At 47.7% G+C, this 27,916-nt stretch overlaps 1 long non-coding RNA gene across 1 annotated transcript; it reads right to left on the reverse strand.

The window, feature by feature from the left end:
- Positions 1-27,916, reverse strand: LOC309859877. The gene is made up of 4 exons (XR_014309011.1): positions 27,527-27,916; positions 17,059-17,251; positions 12,422-12,562; positions 1-400 (listed from the first exon to the last, which is right to left on the reverse strand). It is a non-coding gene; the product is annotated as an uncharacterized lncRNA (long non-coding RNA).

Below are 27,916 nucleotides of genomic sequence, written 5' to 3' on the forward strand. Positions count from 1 at the left end.
TCCCCTCAACCCAACCACCGTGGTAACCAATGTGGGCCCAGGTGCCAGATCCAACTGCAGCCCCCGCCTTCCTGCTCAAACACAGGGTCGCTTCCGAAGCAAGGCACATCGGCCCCAAATAACCTGCCCCTTTGCCCCCACCCCACCTGCCTGAATATCCCCTGGGGACAGAAACCCCAGAAGACAACACAACCTCCATTCCAGTCAGCACATTTCACTCATCCTCACGTCTTGCACAGGCTGTCTGATGGGTCCAGAAAAATCCACCTACGGTATGGCCCACGTGCTGCTGTGATGTTAGGAACCCTTCACCTCCCCAGAGTTTGAAAGGTCACCTGACCCATTTTGGAGGGCTGTCCCAGCGACCACGCCCACTTCTCCTGCCAGCCTGGGACTCTGCCTGCAGAAAAAGAACAAGAAAGAACAAGAGTTGGTGATAATGTGAAGAAATAGGAACCTTGTGTTCTGATGGTGGGGATGAAAACTGGTGCATCCATTATGGAAAACAATGTGGGGGTTCCTCAAAAATTTAAAAATAGAACTGTCATGGGACGCCTGGGTGGCTCAGTTGGTTAAGCAGCTGCCTTCGGCTCAGGTCATGATCCCAGCGTCCTGGGATCGAGTCCCACATCGGGCTCCTTGCCCTCCGCAGGAGCCTGCTTCTCCCTCTGACTCTGCCTTCCACTCTGTCTGCCTATGCTCGCTCTCGCTCACTCTCTCTCTGACAAATAAATAAATTAAAAAAAAAATAGAACTGTCATATGTTCCAGTAATTCCATTACTGGGTATTTACTCAAACAAAATGAAAACATTTGAAAAGATACGTTTATATTGCAGCACTATTTACAGTAGGCAAGATATGGAAGAGCCCGGCAATAGATGAGTGGATAAAATGACGTGGTGTATATATAGATATATATATAGAGAGAGATATAGAGATTATATAGATAGCTAATAGACTAGTACTTGGCCAGAGAAAAGAATGAAATCTTAACATTTGCAACAACACGGATAAATCTAGAGGGTATAATACTAAATGAAATAGGTCAAAGAAAGACAAATATCCTATGATTTCAACCATATGTGAAATTTAAGAAACAAAACAAAGCATAAAAGAGACCCAAAAAAAGAGACTCACAAATATAGAGAACAAACTGGTGATTACCAGAGGGAAGGTGCGTGGAAAGAGGGCATGAGACAATGAGGGTGTGTCATTTAAAAGGAAAAACAAAACTCTATCTGAAGTCAATATTATTGTCTATGTAGAAAATCTCAAGTATCTTATAAAAAAATTCTATTGGAAGTAATGAGGAAATACCAAAACATCATAGGATACAAGGTCAATGTAAAAAAGTCAACTATTTTCCTATATCCGAATAAAGAATTGAATTCCAAATTTTCAAATGAAAAAAATACTCTTTACAATACACCCCTAAAAAGGGTACTCAAGTATAAAATCTAACACAATACATATACACAGGAAGACAAAACTGATGGAAGAAATCAAAGATCTAAATAAATGGAGAGAGAGTTCGTATTCATCAGTAGCAAGACTCAATATGGCTAAGAGGTCAATTCTTTCCAACTTAATCGATAAATTCAATAAAATCCAAATAAAACCTCACAGTTATTTTGCAGATAATGACAAGAAGATTCTGAAGTTTACACAGAAAGGCAAGTATCTAGAAGAGCCAACACACTGGACACCTGGGTGGCTCAGGTCATGATCCCAGAGTCCTGGGATCAAGTCCCGAGTCAAGCTCCTTGCTCAGAGGGGAGCCTGCTTCTCCCTCTGCCCTCTCTGCCTGTGACATCCCCTGTTTGTTCTCTCTCTCTGACAAATAAATAACATCTTTAAAAAAAGTTTAAAAAAAAATAGAATAGCCAACACAATGTGGAAGAAAAATGAGAATTCACCTCACCTGGTCTTGAGACTTACTATAAAGCTACTAGCCACCAAGACAGTGTGTTAGTGCTGAGAGAGACACACAGATCAACAGAACAGATTACAAGGACCAGGAATAGATCTACCAAAATAAAGTCAAACATTTTTTGACAAAGGCACAAAAGGAATAAAAGGAGAAAAGATAGTCTTTCAAAAAATGGTGCTCGAACAACCGAACACTCATGCAAAAGAAATGAAACTAGACACAGACCTTACACAAGTATTAACTAAAAATGAATCAGAGATATAAATATAAAAATACAGGAGAAAAATCTCTAGGACACTGGTTTGGGGGATGGGTTTTTAGATTCAACAGCAAAAGCATATTGCACAGGGAAAAGCATGTGTTGGATATTATTAAAAATAAAGTCTTCTGCTCTGTGAAAGACATTTTTAAGAAAATGAAAGGATAAGGCACAGACAGGGAGAAAATATTTGGAACACAGGTATCTAATAAAGGCTTTGTGTCCAACATCACAAAAGAGCTCTTAATGATTCAATAATAAGAAAAGAAATGACCAAATGACAAATATGCAAAAGATTTGAACAAACTCTTCACCAAAGATATAAGGATAGCAAATAAATACACAAACAGATAGATGCTCCACATCACCTCAGTGGGAATATGCAGACAACATGACACAGGTATTGGAATGGTTACATCAAAAATAATGACAGTGCCAATTTCAGGTCCAGAATCAGAACAACAAGATTCTCATTCATAGTTGGTAGGAACAAAAACTGATACAGCAACTTTGTAGAAATAGTTTGGCAATTTCTTGCGAAGCTAAACATACATACATACATACATACATACATACATAACAAACACAGCAATTTCACATCCTATGTTTTTGAAAACTTGTGTTTTAAAACCTACATGTGAATATTTCTAACACCTTAATCCAAATGGTCCCAAACTGGGAGAATCAAGCATCCATGGGTTAACCAATCTGAAATCATGTATGCAACTCTGAAATCATGTATGTGTATTCTGGAATTGAACTATCAAATAAATGAAATCCTGATGTTAGCTGGATTCTCACTGTTAGTGCAGGAGATTACAGACAAGCAAGGAGAGAAGGTTAGAATGTTGCATCTGGTAATGCTTACAAGAGGAGACAACAGTGTGAATACTTAGCTTACTATAGATAAAGATGGTGACATACTAAAATATTTTTAGACACGTGTATATACATGAGTGAGTATACACAAACTCCCTGTTCAGTTAGCTGAGTGGGTCTTTGAGCAATGACTTAACAGTCACAACAGACACATCTAGTCCCCCAATCTTGGTTTCTCATACTATGCTCCAATGAAAAGAACCAGAACTACTTAGGGTGAAAAAATGGCTAATTCTAGGGCAGGAAAGACAGAAGATGCACCTGGAAAATCTACTGCCACAGAGTAAGGTAGAAATATTCAAACAATAACCGGGTATGTCAATAGACACAGGAAGCGACAGAAGGTGCTTTTTAAAAAATTAATTTACTTGTTTTTGAGAAAGTAGCAAAAGGAGAGAAAGCATAAGCAGCAGGGAGGAGCACAGGGAGAGAGAGAGAATTTCTATTTATTTATTTATTTACTTACTTACTTACTTATTTCACAGGCAGAGATCACAAGTAGGCAGAGAGGCAGGCAGAGAGAGAGGGGGAAGCAGGCTCCCTGCTGAGCTGAGAGGCCGATGTGGGGCTCGATCCCATGACCCCGGGACCACGACCTGAGCCGAAGGCAGAGGTTTTCACCCACTGAGCCACCCAGGCACCCTGAGAGAGAGAATTTCAAGCAGGCCCCACACTCAGCAAAGAGCCCAACCTGGGGATGGATCCCAGGACCCTGAGATCATGACCTGAGCTAAAATCAAGAGTCAGACACTCAACAAACTGAGCCACCCAGGTGCCACTAGAAGATGCTTTTACTAACCAACCTGGAACAACTTGAGCAACAAAAGGAACAAGGTATCATTGTACTATAACCAAAATATAAAATAACTAGCCACGAATTCATGCTGATATAAATGGATTAGTAAATAGGAGAGAACAGAAAAATCTCCTATGCAGAATTCCTGATAATTTATGTACATAATCATGTAGCTACTCCAACAGGAAGGAGGTATAGTGTAAGTGGTATAGTGTAATTGCCCACTTCCTTCCAAGGAGTACAGTATGAGGACAGAGAAAACAAAGTAATAAGTCATGTCCAGAGCACTAACCCTTGATATGATAAGACCAAAGGACATTTTATCTCTGTGGTCTTCCTCCAAGAAACCCATAACCTCAGTCTAATCATGAAAACAACAGCAGACAATTCCCAGTTGAGGGACATTCTACAAAACACCTAACTGTACTCCTCAAAACTGCCCAGGTTATCAAAAACCAGGGAAGTCTGAGAAATTGTCACAGCCAAGGGGAGCCTAAAGAAATGACTAAGTGAAAGGTGGCATTCTGAAACAGAATACCTGCATGGGGGAGAAAACACCAGGGTCAACTATCAAAAGACAAATCACATCCTATAAAATAAGAGTTTGCAACCCATAAAATGGACAAGCACTGGTATCCCTAATCTATAAAGAGCTAGACACTGAAGAAGAAGAAAAACAAAAAAAGCCACAAACCTAAGAGCAAAATGGGCAAAAGATATGAACAGAGGGTTCACAGAAACGTAAATACACCTTTCAGATACATGAAAAAATACTTAACCTCACTCATAAATAAGAAGCTTGCAGAGATAAACTTCATAAAATACCACGTTTCTCTTTCCACTGCCAAAATTCCAGAAGTTGAACCACATGTTCTATGGGTGAAGCTGTGGACAAACAAGCATGGATGTGGTGTCGATGGGAGTGACACAAAATGATACCAAAATCCTGAATGATCGAGTTATCAATTCTATGCACCCATTGATTGGCAGCACACTTCTAGGAATTTATCAGATAGAAAAAACCTATATGTACAAGGTCATTCACTAGAACATGGTTTGTAATAGCAAAAGGTTTGAAATAGTGCATAACTAATAATAAACAGTTAACGAACTATGGAACGTCCATGCTTGAATTACTGTGCAGTTATAACAAAGAAACAATCCATGTTTGTTTAGATACAGATGTCTTGGACGGGCTTTTAAGAAGTGACAAAAAATCAAAGAAAGAACAGAAAATCATGTATAGACTTCTTACTCAAAGTGTGGCTCCCTGAGCAGCAGAGTCAGCTTCACCTGGGAGCTTTTTAGAAATGCAAAACCCAGGGTCCCCACCAGATCTACTAAATCAGCATCTGCATTTTAACAGGATGCCAGTGGTATACAGCTGCATCTAAGTTCTGAAAGCCCTAAAGATGATGGATTCCCTTCTAAATAACAGTAGGGGGCATACAAGAGTATCCTTTACCTGAAAAAAGCAGCACTGCTAGGACAAACAAGACAGACAGACATATCTACAGCAAGAGGACCATAACTCCAGTTTGTCTGGTACTGTCCCAATATAGACAGCTGTACCATCATAACTTTATGGAACCTCTTTCATTCTCAGTGGAAGTGTCTCAGTTGAGATGAAAAATGTCACCCTTCCTTGAGGGAACATCACTTAACCTTTAACCATGTTATTACTAATTCAGAAGTATTTCATTAAAAAGAGAGAGAGAGAGAGAGAGAAGACCAGTCAGGGAAAAACACAGACTGAAGAAAAGCAGTGAGCCAAGGATGGTTGGGCAACAAACCCAAGGAGAGGCAACGTCTAGGGCAAAAGGGAAAGACAACTTTGTGAGGAACAGTAAGGAGATGTATCAGAGTTAAGAAAGGAAAGCTAGCAGGCAAGTGTCAGAGACAACAGAGACTGAGGGTTATGCTGCAGGATGGTCAAGTAAGACTAAAGCCAGAAACTGGATTTGACTACAATTTGGTAGCCTTTTCCAGAGCTCAGGTGAATGTCGAAGAAGCAAGAATGCATTCATGAAGTTGAAATATGAATGAGAAATGCAGAAACCAAAGCCAGAACAGTCGGCTATTCAAGCTAGAGATGTGAACAAACTGACACAAACCCTTAGGGAGAGTCATCTGGAGGACGTGTGGTCCCTCCATTCCACCAGATCTTCAAAGTCCTATTCCTGGATCAAGCAGGACCATGAGAGGGCTGTCCACTCAGACCTCATTGTTCGGTCCCCTGAAAAGCATCCATACACTTCTAGTACAATGCTGTGTCTATCAGAAATGATTATAGGCAATTTCAGTGTTGTTATTAGAAAAATCAAAGGAAGTTTTACAACTTGCACAACTCTGTGAAATTAAGAGTCCTGCTTCTCATTCTACCAACTGTTCTTTGAATTTGCTTGATATACTTGATACACTTCCCTTCAAGTAATTCTTGCCTATTTCTATCTTTTCGGGGTTTTTTTAAGATTTTATTTATTCATTTGACAGACAGAAATCACAAGTAGGCAGAGAGGCAGGCACAGAGAGAGAGGGAAGCAGGCTCCCTTGCTGAGCAGAGAGCTCAATGTGGAGCTCGATCCCAGGACCCTGGGATCATGACCTGAGCCAAAGGCAGGGGCTTTCACCCACTGAGCCCCCCAGGAGCCCTCTATTTTTTTGTTTTAAAAATATGATTCCTTTCAAATTTTAGAATACTCATTTTGAAACAAAGTGGAAATAAACAAACAAAAAGATCACCTGAGATGTGTTCATTTTCTGCTCTTAGTGGAGGAGGGACAGCTGAGGAAGAAGGAAGGAAGAAGGAAGGAAGAAGGAAGTTAGAAGAGACTTGGCCTGCCTTGCAGTTCCTGGATTTACCTGCCTACACAGCTCCACATACAAGATACTTACGTGTCCATGTGTGGCTCAGATAGATGTTGAGCTTAGACATGATACTTTTCACTGAGTGAATGTAAACATTTGTTTCTTATTGATTTATTACCAATTTAGGTTCTGTGACAGAGAAAAATTAAAAACATGAGAAGATGAGTTTAACATTTACCAGTAGCCTAAAGGAGGAAACACTATGGCTTTTTCAGAACTGATGTGGGAAAAATTAAAAATTAAAAATCTCAAGCCACGCTGTTCATCTGTTTTCCTGTGAACACTATTAATCCCCGGAAGTCAGAAAATCCAAGCAACCTCTGGAAAAAAGAGATGCGGTGTTTAAGGCAAGATAAAAAATAAATGTTTAATGTTTGTTTCTTACAACTTTCAAAAGGTACTATCTTTGCCTTTATTAACAGTTATAAAATGAGCCGTGGCCTGGGAATTCGCAGACCTGACTTAACCATGGTTCTGCCACCAACAAACTGCATGATCTTGGTCAGTCACCTTCTCAGACTCAAGTTTTTTTTTTTTTTCATTTTTCAAATAAGGCCAAAGCAGATAACCTCGTGCCTGCACTACCATCCTGTACGTCTATAAGGCCAGGAGAGCAGGAACCTCTGCATCTTTCTAGACGCCATCAACAATGGCAAATGGGGAATGGAAAATGAGCGGAGGAGTGGGTATTCAGGGAGGGGTGATGACAGAATTTCCTTCGCTATGGCTGGTGAGCCTTTCATCCCGACCATGCCCTCACAAACTCTCCAAAGAGGTGACATTTCCTGTGTAGCCTGCATGCCCACCCTCTCAGCTCCAGCTCACCTCGCTCTTCTTAAATTTGTCCCAGACCTTCCACCATCACACAGCCTTCGATGCTTTCAGGATACTGTCATGCTTATACGTAACAAATAACAAATGAATACATAATAAATAATAACTGGGGACCTAGGCAATGTTAGAGTCAGGAAAGGGCCTTGGTGGCTAGCTAGTACAGCCTCTTCCCTCTTCCATTGCACAAATGAGTTAACTGAGCAATGAAGGCCCTAGAGAATTGTCAAAGCTCCAGCCGCACGTTATTACATACACAACAAATACAACAGCAGCTAACAAAATGTGAGTTTCAGAAAAATCTTGTCGACTATTCATTCAGGGCTCAGGAAATGCTTCTTGAGACCCTTTGACTTGGAGGGCTCAACCAGAATCAAATGCGCCATGCTTTTAACGTGCTTCCGAAGGAATGTTAGGTCCCATTTCGGTACGTCCTAGGTGTCTAGCATTGCCATCCCTGAGGCCCAAGTTTTCCCCGAGGAAATTCTGTCATGGGGCCCCAGTTCCTCTGGCGTGGTGTCTGGGGGCTCCCGAGTCAGAGCTCAGATGAGGGACAGCCTCTCCTCACTACACCTCTTGCTTCTACCAAACACACAGGCTGAGCAGGGCCCATTTTGTGGGGCCGCTGCCAGTGTTGAGCCCAGTATTGGTCATGGTCCTGTGCGTGGAAGAGACAGGGGCGGTTCCGAGGCAACACCCTCGGGTAATCCAGCAGGGGTAGGGTTGCTGCCCCTCGAGTCGATCCCAGGGTGCTTTCCAAGGACATGAGCCCTGAGTTGGCTGTCTCTGGAAAGGAGTGTTCTTTTGAAGAGGAAAAGTCAGTTTCAAGAACCCACCTTTGTGCATGTTCCCGTCTAACTCTAGTGGCCTTTCCAAATATGTCACTTAACTAAGCTAGACAACTTGAGGTCACCCTCAGAAACATGGCCACATTAGCTCGTGGGTGGGCAGTCCCCTTGCTCCTTATTCTGCGGGCATAACACCGGGACCCCATGGGCTCAAGGTTCATTCAGCAACTGGACCATGTGATTGATTCCTCCACGATTGTGGAACTCAACGAGCACCTTGACCAGCTGGATGGGGCTGGGATGAGGAATTCTTTCCCTCAAAGCCAGAGAACACACACCACTCCACAGAGTTCTCTGGGGACTTATGGGGACAATGAAGGACCTCGCTCTCCACCTGGAGTGGAGGGTGCACTTGGGGTGCCCTTATCTCCCAGACAAGTTTTCTCCCACTCACCGGCTATTCCTACTAACGAGGATCTCCCAGCGGGACCTCCAGTCAAAAGGGTTTCTTGCAATGGTTTCTTCCCTCCCAGTCCCAGTGATCCAAGAAGCCACCCCTATTCAGGTACACTGGAAAACAAAGGCTTTAGCTAAGCATCCAATTGCCCTCATGGGAAAATTCATACAGGGATAACCCCTGACTGTAAGGACCTGGCATCAGCTCCAGAGTGTCCCAGAGAACAAAGGCCACCAAACCATGACAGCAGGCCCATGATATTACCAAGTACCACCTTACACTTCCAGATATGCCTGAACTAACACCCGAAACCAGCACAACTGGAAACCCAGTGATCCTTAGGCCTGGACCCGACTGCTCTACGCCCATGGCTCCTAACTCTGGAAAGGTTCTGAAGTCCACCACACTGCAGAGGCCCCTACGAAAACGTGGAGGACAGGTGCTTTAGCAACGGCAACAGTTTCAGGGAAAGGCGGTAAGAAGAACCAGGAGTGCTGTCATCAGTCGAACTCGGACTGCTGAGGCCAAAGCCTGTCAGCAAACATGTCTGCCCCCAAAGCAGAGATCCTAGTGCCCACCTGTTGGTTCTCATTGGCAACACATCATACAAGAATTTATCCGGACTCTGACAGGCCTTCCTTGTCGCCCATAAAGCAATTGACAGAAAAGGCTCTTCTTCCCAAGCCAGAACCTGCCAACCCGATATGGGCCTGAAATGCTTGCAAGTTCCTCCCAACCCAAGGAGCCCTTGAAAGCCTGACTGCGGTTTAAGGAGACTGGGGATTCGATAAGGGCCCCTAGCTGGGACGCAATAGCCATGAAGCTCTAACCTGGGCCCATGGCTTCCCCAAGCTCCAGAGGCTGCCAGACATTTGGCCTGGGCCAAATGCATGGGCGCATCATGAAAACCATCACCGACCCAGCCCACCTTCCCCATTTTAAGCAATGGTGCACGGGTGCTCTGTTCCACTGACGTGGCCACCTGGCATCCATCGTTGCCCCTCTTTGGGAATGGAGGATGTCGTGGGGCATGGGGAAGTCCTTACTGAGTACACAGTCAAGGCCCACCGTGTCACCCCAAACAGGATTTCTCAGTGAAATACGGGAATGAACCCAACGCATAAAGCAGTTCTACAGAACACAAAGGCTTCAGAGGTGGTAACTGCTGCACAAGGTGGAGCCTGTGCCCATCAAAAGACACAATGCTGTGCATACATTCCCCATGATCTCAAAGAGAACTCTGGGTTTCTACCAGACACCACTGCTCAAATCCCCACTTCCAAGGATTCCTCTCCTTAAGGACTGGCTCAACTCCTGGCCTGGGGAAGGGTTCTCACCCACTATCAGAGGACTCTTCATGGGGATTCTCCTTCTCTTTCTTCTTCTAACCCCGTTGTGTTGTTTCCCACCCCATGCCCGGTCTCTGCAGGTGGTGCCAGGAACCCTTCACTGCAGTAACTTCCAGAGGACAAATGGTCCTTTCCGCTCAGGAAGATCCAGTCACAAGTTCTCCCCTGCACTCAGCGACCTCTTCTTTTTACGACTCTGACAGAAGAGGCCTCCCCCAGCTGGGCCTTCCCCACCTGACCAGCAATGACCCACACGGAGGGACAGCTCTATGCCCCTATTCAGCAGGAAGAAGCTACAGAAGATGAGACTGTCTTCCTTCAACAACCTTAACCACACAAAGCTCTGCACTGATCAGGGGCACACGAGGAGGGAGGAGAAGGCTAGCTGAGCACCAAGCAGGCACTGGCACGCCACACTGCCCCCCAACCTGAGATACGGGGGACATCCCTCAGGCGCTCTGACTGCTCTCAAGCTGAGGAAAGGAAAAAACAGATTCTCCACAGATGGAGATCAAAACCCGGCAAGACCAGAGTCTCCCTCGGTTTTGAAAAGTCCTCCTGATTCTGCAGGAAGAGGCTCATTTAACGAGAGCCTAGCGACCTTCCAGAGGCCCGGATCTGCCATTTCCTGAAGCCCTGACATCTCCCTCCCATCCATGACACTGAGGGAGCCTGAGGCCGAAGGAAATGTCCATAGGACAGCTTCTTTTCAAACCTGCAGTCCCTTGGGAAGGACCTGTGAGAGAAGGAAGGTAACATTCCTCCAGGAAGCTCCGCGCCATCTTTCAATTCATGCCTTCCTAGCAAGAAAAACCACCTTCCCTTCACAAAAGCAAAGCCTCCCGTATCCTGGGTGTCCTCTGTCCTCCTGCCACGTTCTTGCAAAACCTCCCTTTTGCCTGACCTCCCCCAATGCTATCCCAGAGAGTCAGCCTCCCGTCACGACCCTAGCAAGCAACCCTTTCTACCCAAGGGTCGTATCCCTGTGCTTTAATAAAATCACCTCCTGCCAGCAAAGCCATCTCAAGTGCACCCTCGATGTATGTTCAAGAAAACCTTAACCTATCGACGTATGTATATCGCGCAAGGATGAATGGCCACAAGATTCAACACATGGTTTGTGATCTACCTCTCATGTGTCCTTAATTCTACTAATATTGTCCTTACAAAATGCAAAGGATTTACAAATTAATTTCATGGTTAGAAATATTTCTATTTACTTCACATATCGGAGAATGACAGAGCTAGAGAGAGTGCAAAACAGTCAGGGTCGCTCAGCAAGGAAGATGGAGAAGGGTGCTCAATACAGGGCTTGATATCCAGCATTCAGGTATCCTACCTCAGCCAAGGGCAGATGCTTACCCAACTGTGCCAACCGGGGGCTGGCAAATTAATTTCATCTTTTACAAAGAAGCTCTTCTGGAAGACCTGTTGGGATCAGGGCAGGAAAACCTCGACAGTTCAGCATCAGGCAGTGAGGGCTTCCTCCCTGACTATGAGAACATGGGAGCCCAGGGCTTTTCTCCACCACCAAGAACAGCTATGTATCTCTGGGCCTGAGAGGGTGTATGACCACAGCAGATGTGGAAATACTCCCCGATTCGGTAGATTTTAGAACAGAAGGGGGTTCTAACGGTCCCTTCCATAAACACAAAGACTGTCCAGGAATGCCTCCGTGGTTCTTTCAGTTAAGGGACCAACTTTTGGCTTTGGCTCCAGTAATGACGTCAGGGTTATGGGATTGAGCCCGTGTCAGGCTATGGAAGGCATGTGGAGCCTGTTGAAGTGTCTCTCTCATCCTCTGCAACTCCCACTCTGCCCACAAAAAGAAACATAGAGATAGAGAGAAAGAGAGAGAGAACACATGTGCGGAAGTCCACTCAGACATCCATTTGTAAAGAGGCCCGGGATTCTTTGCTCTAGATGTATGGCCAAATGAAGCAAGTGTGGGCAGATAGTTGATCGTCGAGAGAATGTCTATTCAAGGTCAGGTTGCAATAACTCAGGATTCTGCTACCAGAGGCAACCTGGAGCTCAGAAGTATTTTGTGGGGCAGGGACTTGCAGAACCTTCTCCACATGTGCAACTAAGTCATCTTCCACAAGCAGCCAACTCTAAACATTCTGGTTCAGGGTACCTCTCCAAGTTAATCGACAAGGGGTATTTTTCCCTCCAGAAGAAAGACAGAAGCTGGCAAAAAAGATACCCCAGTCAAGGCCTAAACCTCAACCCTGGCAGGAGGTTCAGAACCATGACAACTTACAACTGTGATATACATCCACCAGGGAGATGACAGAGGTCACATTCCTGTATATTTTGCACTTGAATCTGCACTGAAGAGACAGAGGCCAGACGTGTTGGATGCTGCCAACGAGGTCCAGTCACCTTAGTTTCGAAGCACCACCTGTAAAAACAGGGAGAGCTTTTAGTTGAGGTCTCAGGAACCGCACTTGGGAAGACACAATGTCACACAAAACTGAAAGCATGCCCCTCCCTTCCAGCAGAGAGCACAAACTCAAAGAGGCCAAAACCACAGAATCCCGAAATTTAAAGATTTAGCATTGCTGCTGGCAGACCTTCAAATGATACATGCACGGTCAGCTGGCTACTGGGAGTTCCACGATATCTTTGCCAGACCCAAGCAGGAGGATGTGGGCCAGGAAATGGCCCAGAGGTCAATCACCATGTGCAACTAGTGACAGGAGTCTAAATAAAGTTTCTGCTGCTCCCATAAACCAAACAGAAGATCTGCATAAACCCTATTTCAACTGAATTTTGCATGACCGTCCTAGGGTTGCTTACTTCTCCTTGAATCTTCATTCACCTTTGACATGCATTCTCATTCCTCTACCCTGTAACTTCAATGACACGGAACTCCCATTGGAGATATGCATATACTCTACCTCCTCAATGTCTTTTCTACTCTATGTGAGTGACTCTGTTAGTCTTGCTTTCTTTCTTTCCTCACAACTCTATTTGGCTGAAATGAGCCTCTGGTCTTCCTTTCTAAGACATGCCTCTCATGGACCCTGGAACTCAAAAAAAGAAATAAGAAACCAACAACTAATCACCACACAATATGAATGTAACCTATACCTTGGAGATCGAAGTTGCTTCACTCCTAACCAGAGACTATGCTACTGACCTTAAGGGCAAGCCCTCCAACAACCAGCTTCTAGAGGATTCTGGGATGATTTTGGGTATAGTTCTGATAGGATTTTCCCAATCTGAAAACACTGCCACCCTACAAAGAGGTCCCCAAACCTGATTATCAACTAAACAGATTCAGAGCTTCATGGGACCCATTGTGAGGCACATAAACGCCTGGCGGTGGTGGCAGCGGGTGCCAGTCCACATGGGTGATGGCTTTCAGTTTAACAGATTTGGGACGGTTTCTTAGATGCAAGGAGTCAGCCGCAAGCACACTTGGTTTCTTAACATCTATTCTAAGCCTGGCAGGCATAGTGATGGACTGTTCCATACAGATTTTGAAACCCTGCTGTGCTGGAACTTCTCATGAGGAATCTCTAGAGTGAACTTTCAGTAGTGTGTCCAGGCCAAAGCGAAGCGCAATACTCCCATCAGACTTGACTGCAATACCTGTCAACTTGGGTGGATTCCTCTTCTTGAGGTCCCCCAAATATCCTGAGGTTCCTATACCTGCCAACAGGTAACATTCCCTACTCATCTGGCAAGGCTCCTAAGCACTGTGTCATCAAGGTGTGAAGCCGCTATTGACAAGGGGCTCCACAAAGTCACCCTTAATTCCTGAAAATTGTCTGGTCATTATCTGAGTCTATACACATAACTGTCAAATTGGACATTTCACTCAATCCCTTGGTAAAATAACCAATGTTTCTAGCGGTGTCCTGTTACAGGAAAAAGGCGCTTGTGCTGAACTTGTGCTAATAATCCTAAGTACCTTGGAAGAAAGAATTCTCCCTGAGAATTTCTGAATGATGGAGGGTTCAGGAAGGGAGAGAAGTTAAATTTTCCCATTTGTTCACACAGAAATACTTCATCACATTTCTGTAGATCATGGGTATTTTCAGATAAAGTTTCTCTAAATCTGGAAGAAGAAATACTAAAGAACCAGCAACATTTCAAACAAGAGTCACAAAGGTAGGCTCATGTTCCTCAACTCACTCAGTTCCCCTTTACTAATTCTTGATTGGCTTGAATGCAGCTTTTCCTGTACCCAGTTGAGTTTGAGAATTTTCACGATCAGACACTAAGACCCCACAAGACACATCACCGTGTATAGTCACAGGCATTTAATGGAAAAGTAGGGATAAAAGGCCTGTGGACACACACTTAATGAGATATATTTTCACCTAACATAGAAGGCAAGACATCAAAATGGAAGCAGAGAGGCCACAAGACCTGCATCCTCGTTGCCAGGGCATGGCATGTCCATGAGTTTCTGTATCTCCAAGCCAAATACGCTCATGTCTTCTGAGCTAAGGTTTCTGCTTCTAGAATTTTCTCCCAAGGAGAAAATCAGAGAGGTTGTAAAGGATTTGCAACAGCGTTTACGGAGGTTTTCTGGATAATGGCGAAGCCCTGCAGCTCACCGCCTTGCCCAAGGCCCACAAACCTGTTCAGTGCCCCCTTTGCATCCACCATGGTCAGGCAGGTCTAGCCCCTTCTCCCCCTGTTGCACAGCACACCCTCTCCTGGTGTCCACCAGGTCGCTCAGCCTGTGTTCCATGTCCTCAATGGATCTCTTTGGAAGAAGGTAACCCGCATAGTGGTGGAAAGAGCAAATATACTCCTTCCCACCCTTTCTCCTTCCTTGCACCCAACCAAGGTTTCTGCAGAGACATGCAGATGGGGTTCTTCTTTTGTGGTGCCTCCAAGAATCCCCTTGCACAAAACCTGAGCCTTAGCACATAGCAGGCTATTTTGGTCTCTACCCCACCGCCCACCTCAGCCACGGGGCAGCATTCCACCTGCCAGGCACCTCAGAAAGAACTAGTTAGCTGCTCTCTGTCCAACGCCCAGGTGCTGACCTAGACATTTGAAACTCCTTTCAAATGAGGAGGAGGAGGAGGAGACACACCCATGGCACCCAGGTGCCTGAGTGCAAGCCACATCACACCATCTACTTCAGGGTTGTGGTGATGGCAGACTTCCCACTGTGTGCTTTTTGCCCTGAGACATGCCAACCCTCCAATGCAGCAGAGAGCACAGAGCCAGGCTTCAGGCCCCCAGTGACCTGGCTGGCTGCCGTGGCTGCATGAGCCTGCCTGCCTCCCTCCCTCCCTGGCTCCAGTCCTTTCCTATGAGCATCTTCCTGGGCCCTGGGACTCTGGCTCTGCTCCAGTGCCCCAAGCCCTGGGTGCAGGCTGTCAACAGGCAGTTGAGGAACCACAGACTCTGGCTGCAGGCCCTGTGCTCCCCTCAACCCAACCACCGTGGTAACCAACGTGGGCCCAGGTGCCAGATCAGACTGCAGCCCCCCGCCTTCCTACTCAAACACAGGGGGCTCTTCGGAAGCAAGGCATGTCAGCCCCAAATACCTGCTCCCTAACCCCCTTCCCACCAGCTGAATAACCCCTAGAGACAGATGTACAGAGAAGCCAACATAATCTACACTCCAGGCACTGCATTTCACTCAGCCTCTCATGGTACGCAGGTGGGTCAGAGAAGGATTCAGCATAACAGCACAAATAATGCTTGAGTAGTGAGCAAATGTGTTTCTCCCAGGGCGACAACATTTCCAGATAGGCCTGGTTGTCAGTCTACCTGTGATCCAGTAAGAGCCCTGCTCTGACACTGATGAGCAAGCCATAGACCAAGAGTACCTCTGCCGGTAAATGGGCCCAAATGTATCCTGGATCCTTTCATTTTGTTTTGATTTTGCTCCAAAGTCCAGGGAGATAGCTCTGGGACATGGATGGGGCTCTCCGTTCAAGAGCACAGGTGGTAAATGAGCCATATGTTCCCCTCAACACCACTCCTGGGACAGGCCAAGTCAAGCTACCACCCGTGTGCTACCTTGTGGCCTCAGCAGGGCCAAAGCACAGTCTGATCCCTGGATGTGGAGAGAACAGGGATGCAGTCTCTGAGCCACACATTCTGAAGCCAGAGCTCTAAGGGAACTATGCATGTGGGCTGGTGGTAGCACAGAAACTGGCAGGCACCACGCTGCCCTGAGAGCCACGCAGGAGCCTGGCAGCCTCAGATTGGGGGTCCAGTGCCTGCTCTGCACTCCAGATTGCCCCTGCTCTGTCCTGACTCAGACCTAAGCTGGAACCCTTGTGGTTCCTCCAAGTTCAGGTGGGATAAAAAGGGCCTATAGTAGTTGGGGTGCCCCTGGGAAGGGAACCCCGAGGCAGATCCCGGGATGAGGCTGGATGGCATATCAGGGGCTCACTGAGATGGGAACCCACAGCAGATTGCTGTGGGAACAGGGAGCCCAGTGTCTGTGGAAGGTGTCCACATCACTGCCTCAACAGCTGTGTCCCTGGCAAATGACTGAATCTGTCTGTGCCCCATGTCTTCTGTAGAACTGGACCTCACAGCACTTTGTCCCCCAGAATTTGGTTAAGGATAAACCAAGACAATGAACAATAAGCACCTCACTAGGGCTTGGAACAGAAGCACCATCCAGGAAGACATATCTCCCTAGGATTGCTTGGTAGGAAACCTGTTTTGGAACCCCTGGCTCAGCTGTTCATGTGGTCTTGAACATCAGAGAAAAAGCACCTGGCTTCAGGGAGCCTCCCTCCAACATGGTGACTCAGAGCCACCCTGATCCAGTTACACAACCTCCTGCCTATCTGGTAAATATCGGGCTATGTAGATGCACTACCCTGCAAGCCCTGCCCCAGGAAGCCTTGGGCCCAGCTGTCTTCCTACATCACCAGGACAATGGACCTGGGCCTCTGGCCTTACCTCGCTTCTCAGTGGTGATGATGGTGGCCTCTAGGGGCTCCCCAGCCCTGCCTCATCTTGATCATCAGCCTGAAGATGTATGCTGACTCTGGGTCCAGCTCGGTGGCCATGAATTGTCTCACCATAGCACCCATCTCCACTGTGGTGAACGTGCAGGAGTTGCTGTTGGCCAGGCAGTAGGCAATCTGATACCCTATGGGTGGGACAGGAGGGCCACGCATCAGTCTCATCACCCCGCTCGGACCCCAACTTTCTGCCACCACCACTCTGCCGTGTTTCCACCAGTCCTTCATCCTCTGCCAGCATCTGAGAGGAATGACACAGCTGCAGTGGCAGATGGAGCCTCTGAGTGCTGGGCCCCCATGACTCTCGTTCCCCTTCATCCATCCCACCACCAAGATATGGAAACAGTTTCATCTCTAGTGATTCAATTCTTAAATAAAACACCAGTACTCACCGTATCAGCCATTTAAAACCTCCCAAAAAACCATGTTTCAGAACCAGATGTCTTTTATGGTAAATTCTACCATTCAGGGAAGGATTCATACCAGTCCTTTGCCCGCTTTTCCAAAAAACAGAAGAGAAAGCTTCTAAAGCCACTTGCTGAGGCCAACATTACCCTGATACAAAAATAAACGAGGACACCCCAAGAAAAAAATCTTATAGTCCAATATCCCTGATAACTATAGATGTAAAAATGTCCAACAAAATACTAAAAACCCATGTTCACCAATATGCTGAGATGATCATATACTATGATCAAGTGGGATCTTGCAGGAATGCAACGATGGTTTACAGGAGCACATCGATCAAAGTGATATAGGACATTAACAAAATAAAGAATAAAAATGATGTGATCATCTTGAGAAGCAGGGAAGCATTTGACAAACTTTAATATCCATTTGCAATGAAAATTCTCAACAGAGCACGTAGACCAGGAACATACCTCAACACCAAAAAGGCCATATATGGGCCACCTGGGTGGCTCAGTGAGTTAAAGCCTCTGCCTTAAGCTCAGGTCATTATCCCAGGGTCCTGGGATCAAGCCCTGCATCGGGCTCTCTGCCCCTCTCTGCCTCTCTGCCTACTAGTGATCTCTCTCTCTCTCAAATAAATAAAATCTTTTTTTTAAAAGACCTTATGCAACAACCACACAGATTACGTCACATCCCATACTGAAAAGTTTTAGCTGTTTCTATTTCCTCTAAGATCGCCGAAGTTAGGAACACTGTCACTTTTTCCTTGCCACTTTTACTGAACACAATATTAAAAATCCAAGGCAGAACAATTATGCAAGAAGATAATCAGAAGGCATCAAAACTGGAAATAAAAAAGTAAAATGATCACTATTTGCAGATGATACAGAATATAAGGAAAACCTCAAAGAAGACAATGAAAACTTGTTCAAACTATGACTAAATTCAGTAAAGGAACAGGATACAATATTACTACCCCAAAACCTACTGCATTTCTATACACTAATAATGAATCATCAGAAAATAAATTAGGAAGATCATACCACCTTAAGTTGCATCAAAAAGAATAAAATACCCAGGAATACACTTCACCAAGAGGTAAAATCTTGTATAATTGAAAACTACAAGACAGTAAGGAAAGAAACTGAAGGCAACACACATAAACCAAAAGATATCACATATTCATGGGTGAAAAGAATTAATAGTGGTAAAATGTCCATACTTCCCTAAACCATCTACCATGTCATTACTATCAAAATTCCAAGGACATTTTTCACAGAAAGAGAACAGAAGGATCTAAAAATTTGTATGATGCCACAAAAGACTCTGAATACCAGAGCAATCTATAGAAAGAAGAACCACACTAAAGGCACTGCACTTGCACTTTTCAGACTAATGACAAAGCTTGAGAATCAAAACAATCTAACATTGTCATAAAAACAGACACACACATCACCAGAAGACAGGAGAGAGCCCAGAAGTGAAACACACATCTATGGTCCGGGACCTTTATGACAAAGGAGCCAAGAATAAACAAGGGGGAAAAAACAGTCTCTGTCATCAATGGTGCTGGGAACACTGGAGAGCCACATGCAAAAGAACAAAACTGCACCATTTTCATACACCATACACAAAATTTAACTCAAAATGTGTCAAATACTTGGATATAAGTCCTGGAACTATAAAACTTGTAGCAGAAAACACAGGATTTGGAAAGGCCCTTGACACAGGTCTTGGTAGTGGTGCTTTTAAGCTGATACCAAAGTAAAAACAAACAAAGAAGCAAAGTGTGGGCCTACATCAAACTATAAAACGTCCAAACAACAAAGGAAACCATCAACAAAATAAAACGGTAACCTAAGGTAAAACATTTGTAAATTATATATCCAGTAAGGGGTTAATGTTTAAAATATAAAGAACTCATGCAACTCAACAGCAAAACAAAACAAAACACACAAAAACACCAAAAACTCCACAAGTAATCTAATGTAACAGCAGCAGATCCAAATAGACATTTTCCTGAAGAAGAAATACAGATGGTCTACACGAACACGAAAAGATGCTCAATATCATTAATCATCAGGGAAATGCAAATCAAACCAGAATGAGGCACCACTTCACACCTGTCAGAAGGGCCATTACCAAAAACACAAGAAATAGCAAGTTTTGGTGAAGATGTGGAATAGAGGAAAACTCTAGTGCACCATTACTAGGAGTATAAAAGGGTGCAGCCACTATGGAAAACAGTACAGAAGTTCCTCCAAAAAATGAGAAACAGAACAACCAAAGGACGCAGCAATTCCATTTCTGAGTATTTATCTGAAGGAAATGAAAACACTAACTCACAAAGGTATATTCACCCCTGTGTACACTGCAGGAAAAGAACAACAGTGAAAATAAAGAAACAACCTAAATGCCATCAGTGGATGAATGAATAAGGAAACTGTGGTCCGTAAACAGTGGAATTCTACTCAGCCATAAAAAAGGATGAAATCTTTCGATTTACAACATGGTGGCCCTTGAAGGCATGATGCTAAGTAATACAGGCCAGACAGAAAGACAAATACTAGAAATCACATGTAGAACCTTAAACAAAACAAAAACAAAAATATGAGCTCACAGACAGAACAGATGGAGGGTGGCAGAAGTTTGGGGTTGGAGGTGGGAGAAATGGGTGAAGGGGTCAAAAGGAAAAAGAAAACAAGCCAAAATATAGCATCTTTTTTTTTTCAGTTAAGTAATCTGTACCCCCAACATGGCTTAAACTCATAACCTGGAGATCAAGAGTCAGACACTCCACCGACCCAGGAAGCCAGGGTCCTGGAATTGTAGCATCTTCCAATACTCAATGTATGGAGAAAGGGGAAACTAATTTAATCTACGGTATTTTGAAGGCTACGTATTTTTTGGTAAATGTAAAAAGTAAAGAACACATTCTTCATGGTCACACACTCAGGACTATATCTAGTTCTAACATTTATCATGACACTGAGCAAGTAACTTACCTTTTTAATTTAATTATTTATTTGAGAGTCAGGGGGGACATAAACAGGGGGAGACATAAGCAGGGGGAGGGACAGAGGGAGAAGATGACTCCCCACTGAGCAGGGAGCCTGACCTGGGATTCGATCCCAGGAACCTGGGATTATGTTCTGAGCCAAAGGCAGAAGCTTCAATGACTGAACCACCCCAATGCCCCTACTTAACCTCTTTTCTGCCTGTTTGCCCACCTCGGAGTATATTATGAATATTTGCTTTTAGAATCGCTTCTATTTAAATTTAAAAATAGTTTTTAGAATTGAGTGAAATGGAGATCACTTAGAATAGTACCTATGAGAGTAAGCCCTCAAAAAATGTTGTAAAAAATCTTATTCTGGGGGTACCTGGGTGGCACAGTCAGGCAGCTGACTCTTGATTTTGGCTCAAATCAAGAACCCAAGCTCCTGGGAGAGAGCCCTGCACCAGGCTCCACACTCAGCGGGGATGCTGCTGGAGGATACCCTCTCTCCCTCTGACCCTCCCTTCTCTAGCATATGCTTGTGCACTCTCTTTCTCTCTCTACAATAAATACATATGTCTTTAAAAATCTTATCCTGAACATTTGGTGGTTGCGCAATCATTTTCATAATTGGGCAGTATCTCCTAGTTTATAAAGCACTTTTATACACATTCTCGTATTGGAGTCAGGATATGGTCATTGGAGAAGAATTTATTGTGTTTATTTACAGAGGAAAAAAAAAGAAAACCAGACTTAGAGCAGGGGTGTGCTTTGTTCATGGCTGCAGAACTAACAGATGATCTTCTTATTTTCAGCCCAATGGAGTAGAACAAGAAAAAATCCAAACACTGTAACAAGAGCCAATGAAGGGCACTACAACTGATAATGGAATTAACGCAGTAAAATTATCCAACATTTATAAATATTTACCGCCCCAGCATGGAGCAACTAAATATGTAGAGCATATATGAACAAACCTAAGAGAAGCAATCAGCACCAATACCATAGGGAACTTTAATACCTCACACTTCTCTCAATGATCCCCCATCCAGACAGAAGATCACAACGGAAACATCAGCCTCAGACAACCCCTTACTTGGATGGACTTGACAGATACACACAGAACCCTCCATCCAAAAGCAGCAAAAGGAATATATTCCTCTTAAGTGCCCCTAGAACGTTCTCCACCTTAGGTCATATGTAAGGCCACAAGACAAGTCAATAAATTCCAGAAGCCTAGAATTTTCCCAAATGAGGACTGAAATCAAATCAACCATCTTTTCCAACCACAGTGGTATAGAACTAGAAATCAATTACAAGAAGAAAACTGGAAATTCATAAACACAGAGACTAAACAACATGCTACTGAACAACCAATTGGGTTCATGGGCAAACCAAAATAGGAACACAGAAATACTTTGAGGTAAATGAAAAAATAATACAATGAAACAAAGTTCACAGAATGCAGTAAAACAGGTTCTAAAATGGGGCACCCGATTAGTCGATTAGTCTAGTCGATTAGTCAGTGGAGCTCTGTGACTCCTGATCTTGTGGTTTTGAGTTTCAACCCCACACTGGGCATAGAGCTCACTTTATGTTTTTAAAGATGCCATTTATTTATTTGACACAGAGCTGGGGAGAGAGACAAACAGACAGACTGAGCAAAGTGGAAGGAGCAGCAGGCAGTAGAAGAGAGAGAAAGGGGCTCCCCGTGCTGACAAGGGACCTCATGCAGGGCTCAATTCCAGGACCCTAAATTCATGACTTGAGCCAAAGGCCAACACCTAACAGACCAAGCCACACAGGCAGCCCTTAGAGCCAACTTTAAAAAAAAAAAAAAGTTGTTCTAAGAAGGAAGTTTATAGTGATACAGGCCTAACTCAAGAAACAAGAAACATCTCAAATAAGCAACCTAACTTGATACCTCAAGGAAACAGAAAAGAACAAATAAAGTCCAAAGTTAGTAGAAGGAACACATCAGAACTTAAATAAATGAAATAAAAACTAAAAAAACAAAAGAAAGATATATATTAAAAAAAAAAAAACACCAACAAGAATAACAGATCAACAAAGAGCTGGTTCTTTGAAAAGAACAAAGCTGACAGAGTCTCAGCCAGATTCAAAGAAAGAGGACTCATCATCAGAAATGAGAGAGATGTTCCCTGAAACCATTGATATGCAAAGGCTCTTAAAAATGTACTATGAAAAATTACACCCCAACAAGCTAGATAATCCAAAAGAAAAGGACACATTTCCAGAAACATACAACCTACTAAGATTGAATTCTAAAGAAACAGACATCTGACTGTTCAGCTGTCTACTAATGACCAGTAGAGAGATTAAGTAAGAAATCAAAAACTTCCAACAAGCAAAAGTCCAGGACCCCATGGTTTCACCTGTGAATTCTACGAATCATCCACAGAAAAAAATGAATACCAATCCTTCTCCAACTCTGCCAGAAAAACAAGAGGAAGAAACGCTCCCCACCTCATTTTATGAGGCCAGCACGGCCCTTATCGAGACCTCCCAAGTATCTGTGATGAACATAAACATAAAAATCCTCACCCAAATATCTGCAAACCAAATTCTACAATACAGGAAGAGGTATGATCCAGTAAGATGTATTTCAGGGATGCAATGGTGGTTCAACATCCACAAATCAAACTAATGTGCCGCATTCACAAAACAAAGGATCAACATCATAGGACCATGTCAACAGATGCAGAAAAAGCATTTGATAGCGCCGCTACCAAATCACTGCCACCCCGACCTGTGCTTCTGCCGCCTGGTCCCCACACCCTGTACCACTGCCACCCCACTGTGCCATCCCCCACTGCCACCCTGCTGCACCCCACACACCCACCGCTGTCCCTTCCACCCCCCCATTCCTGTCATGCTACTGCCACCAGCGCTGCCACCCTCCACCCTGCTACTCCACAGCAGTGCCCTTTTTTCCACAACAGCTAACCCTCACCACAGCTGCTCTGCTGCCCTGCCGTTGCAACTGATGCCCAGCTGTGCCACCCCCAGTGCCCTTACCACTCCCTTGTGCACCCCCCAGGACTCTGCCACTCTGCTGCACCACCCTCCAGTGCTTCTACTGCCCTGGTGCCTGTGTTTCCAACAGCACCACCACTGCTACCGTGGTCACCCTGCTCCTGCCCATCTCCACTGCCCCACCCAGCCCCCAAGCCATGCTGTGCCATTGCCATGTGGCTGCTGCGCCACTAGTCCCTCCCAACCACATCCAGGCCAATCCCTCCCCGCTTCGCCTCCCTGCTTTGCCTCCCCATCTGCTGCCATCTCAAGTCACTGCCTTCCTCTAATCACTGCTGCCTCACTGCCCTCCCCCCGCCATTTCTTCACTGCATACTCTCCCCTTGCTGCCGCTGTGCAGAGCCCCTGCCCTGCCCACACAGCTATTAACCTGATGCTCTTGCCCTGCTGGTCCCACCAAACACCCCCGAACTTCTCCCGCCTGTCGGCCCCCCACCCCTGCTCCAGTGCCTCCAGATTCCCTCCCCGTTGACCTGCTGCTGACGCCCCACGCATCCCAGCCTTCTCCCAATGCTGCTACTGCCTGGGTGCCCCTGCCTCGTGACCCTGCCCTCTGCAGCACACCCCTCATACTGTCCACCTTACCACCACTGCTGCAGCTAAGCTGCTGCCCTGTGCCCGAGGCCACTGCTGACCTTCACTGTCCAGCCCCATTGACAGGCACTAAGGCCCTACCCTGCCATTCGTGCCCTACCTGTGCAGTTGCTGTGCCGCTGCCTCCCAGATGGTGCTGTCCCCCCTTCTCTGCATGCCACCACCAACCGCCTGCCACCCCACATGCAGCTGTGCAGCCGTACTGTCCCACCCCGCCCACCAACATGCTCATTCCTGTCCTGATGCCCCACCACATTGCTGATACCACCCCATCTGCTCTCTCCACACCCCCACTACCAATCCCCTGCCCCTCGCCGTCACTGCCCCCTTACCACTACCCTGCTTCTGATCTGCTGCCACCCTGGGTCCCACTCTTACCCCATGTCCTGCTGCTCCCCTGTGTTCTGCAACTGCTGGTCTTCATAGCCCTGCCCTGTTGACTTGCATGACTGCCCCACCTACCACACTGCCCCTCTGCTGTTCCTGCCCACCCCTCCCTGCAGCTACCACCTAGATGCTATCCCTGTCCCCCACTCCAGAGCCTTCCCGATTTCCTAGCCCTGTTGCCGCACTGCTGCCGCCCCATGAGTCCTACTCCACCTTCCCCGCACTGGTACCACCAGGCTGCCCCCACCACGCTGCACCACCGTCCACAGCGCCCCCACTTACAACCACCATTGCCTCTCCACTGCTACCCTGGGTCCACGCTGCTGCTGCTAACAGTGGTCCCACCCTGTAGACATGCACCAAGCCCAGCAAAGCCAGGCCCTTTGCTTTGCTGCCTGACCCACCACACCATGATGTTGAGACCCCACTCATACCCGGCTAGTCCTGCCCACCCCCAAGGACACTACCGCCTAGCTACTCCCCTCCCCCCACTCTGATGCCTCCTGGCTGCCAAGCATGTGTCTGCCCAGCACATCCACCACCACCCCCCCTCCGTGTGGCTACCAGCTTGCTGCCCCCAAAAATGTACCCCTGCCACCCTGCGGTGCCCCCCCACAGGCCCCCTCACTGCCGGGCAGCCTCTGTCCTGTGCCCCTGCCTCTGCTGCGCTTCGCTTCCCCACCTCCTTGGCATGCACTATGAGCAGGCCCAGCAAGCCAGCCAAGCTGTCTCTGTGCTGCTGCCTCAGGGCTGGTCCCACCCTCCCTATACTGCCCTGCCACCTCTAATCTCCCCACCCCCTCAAGGTGCCACACTGCTGACCCCCTCAGATGGCACACAGCTCCCAACCCACGGCCGCTACCCCTCCCTGCCCCTCTACTGATTGGTTGCCCCCTCCCCCAACTCTGGTGACCCCAGCTCTCTCCCCCACTGATCCTGCCCCCATACGTGAGCGTTTTCACCTCTCTGACACCTCCTGGCACCCTTGCAGCCCTGTTACCCTGCCCACCACGCCAAACACTGGCCTCCCGATGATGCCAGGTTGGTCCCTCCCCTCCACCCACCACCACTGCCTAGCTGCTTCCCTCACCCCTGTCTCCGTGGTCTCCCCACTGCCAGCCACATTACTGTGCTACTAGCACCCTATCCACCACCTCCCCGTGCTTCCACCACATTGCAACCGCCCACATACACCCCTGTCCCCCTTACCTCAGAGGCTGCCGCTCCACTGGGCCCTGTGCTCCAGACCTCTGCTGCACTTTACCTCCCAGCCCCCTTGACACGCACGATGGGCCCACCCACCACCCCCTCCTAACTGTTGCTGCCCCGCTGCCTGGGGCTGCTCGCACCCTCCCACCCCCTCACCCCCTCTGCTGCCGCCTAGATTCCGACCATCCCCCACAGGTGACACGCAGCTCCCACCCCTCCCTGTGCCACTACTGTATGTTCCAGTCCCCGCCTCTGGTGAGCCCTGCTCCCTCCTCCGAGATCCCGGCCCCGAACCTCAGTATTGCCTCCCAGTTGCAAACCCCTCAGGCTCATGCAGCCCAGCCCACCATGCCCTGACGTTGTCCACCCGCTAACGCCCGGCTTGTCCCGCCCCCAACCCCCACTACTGCCCGACGGTTTCCCCCTCCACCCTGCTCCGTTGCCTCCCCGCTGCCAGGCATGTTACCGCTACTTCCGTCCTGAATATCCACCCCTCTCCCAGCGCTTCCGCCACATTGCTACAGCCCACATGCACCCTGCCACCCTGCTGTGCGCCTCACCCTGCCCCCCTTACCTTACTGCCGCCGATTGGATGCGGCCCTGTGCCCCAGGCCTCTGCGGCGTTTCGTTGCCCTGCCCCCTTGGCGTGCACGATGGTCTGGCCCACCACACCCGCCCCCCCCCCGTTGCTGCACTGCTGCCTAGGGCTCCTCCCATCCCCTCACCCCTCTGCTGCCTAGATTCTACCCATCCCCCAGAGGTGCCGTATGGTTGCCCCGCTCGGTGCCACGCAGCTCCCACCCCTCCCTGTACAACTACTGCCTGCCCCCTTCCCCGCCTCTGGTGACCCCTGCTCCCTCCTCCGTGATCCCGTCCCCCTACCTCAGTGTTCTCTCCTGGCTGCAAACCCCTCAGGCTCATGCAGCCCAGGCCACCATGCCCTGACGTTGTTGACCGCTAACGCCCGGCTTGTCCCGCCCCCAACCCCCCACTACTGCCTGACGGCTTCCCCCTCCCCCGCGCTCCGTTGCCGCTCCGCTGCCAGGCGTTACCGCTAGTTCCGCTCTGAATATCCGCCCCCCTCCCTGCGCCTCCTCCACATTGCTACAACATGCATCCTGCCACCCAGCTGTGTGCCTCACCCTGCCCTCCTTACCTCAGCTGCCGCCGATAGGCTGCGGCCCTGTGCCTCAGGCCTCTGCGGCGTTTCACTGCCCTGCCCCCTTGGAACGCAGGATGGTCCCGCCCACAACGCCGCCACCCCCCGCCGTTGCTGCGCTGCTGCCTGGGGCTCCTCCCATCCCCTCACCCCTCTGCTGCCTAGATTCTACCCATCCCCCAGAGGTGCTGCATGGCTGCCCCGCTCGGGTGCCACGCAGCTCCCACCCCCTCCCTGTATGGCTACTGCCTGCCCCCTTCCACGCCTCTGGTGACCCCTGCTCCCTCCTCCGTGATCCCGGCCCCGAACCTCAGTATTGCCTCCCAGTTGCAAACCCCTCAGGCTCATGCAGCCCAGACCACCACACCCTGACGTTGACGACCCGCTAATGCCAGGCTTGTCCCGCCCCCAACCCCCCACTACTGCCTGACGGCTTCCCCCTCCCCCTGCACCTTTGCCTCCCCGCTGCCAGGCATGTTACCGCTACTTCCGCCCTGAATATTCACCCCTCTCCCAGTGCTTCCTCCACATTGCTACACCCACATGCACCCTGCCACCCTGCTGTGCGCCTCACCCTGCCCCCCTTACCTTAGCTGCCGCCGATTGGATGCGGCCCTGTGCCCCAGGCCTCTGCGGCGTTTCGTTGCCCTGCCCCCTTGGCGTTCACGAAGGTCTGGCCCACCACACCCGCCCCCGCCATTGCTGCACTGCTGCCTAGGGCTCCTCCCATCCCCTCACCCCTGTGCTGCCTAGATTCTACCCATCCCCCAGAGGTGCCGCATGGCTGCCCCGCTCGGGTGCCACGCAGCTCCCACCCCTCCCTGTACAACTACTGCCTGCCCCCTTCCCCGCCTCTGGTGACCCCTGCTCCCTCCTCCGTGATCCCGTCCCCCTACCTCAGTGTTCTCTCCTGGCTGCAAACCCCTCAGGCTCATGCAGCCGAGCCCACCACGCCCTGACGTTGACGACCCGCTAATG

Source organism: Mustela nivalis (genome assembly GCF_964662115.1).
Source record: "Mustela nivalis genome assembly, chromosome: 2".
Classification (NCBI taxonomy): domain Eukaryota; kingdom Metazoa; phylum Chordata; class Mammalia; order Carnivora; family Mustelidae; genus Mustela; species Mustela nivalis.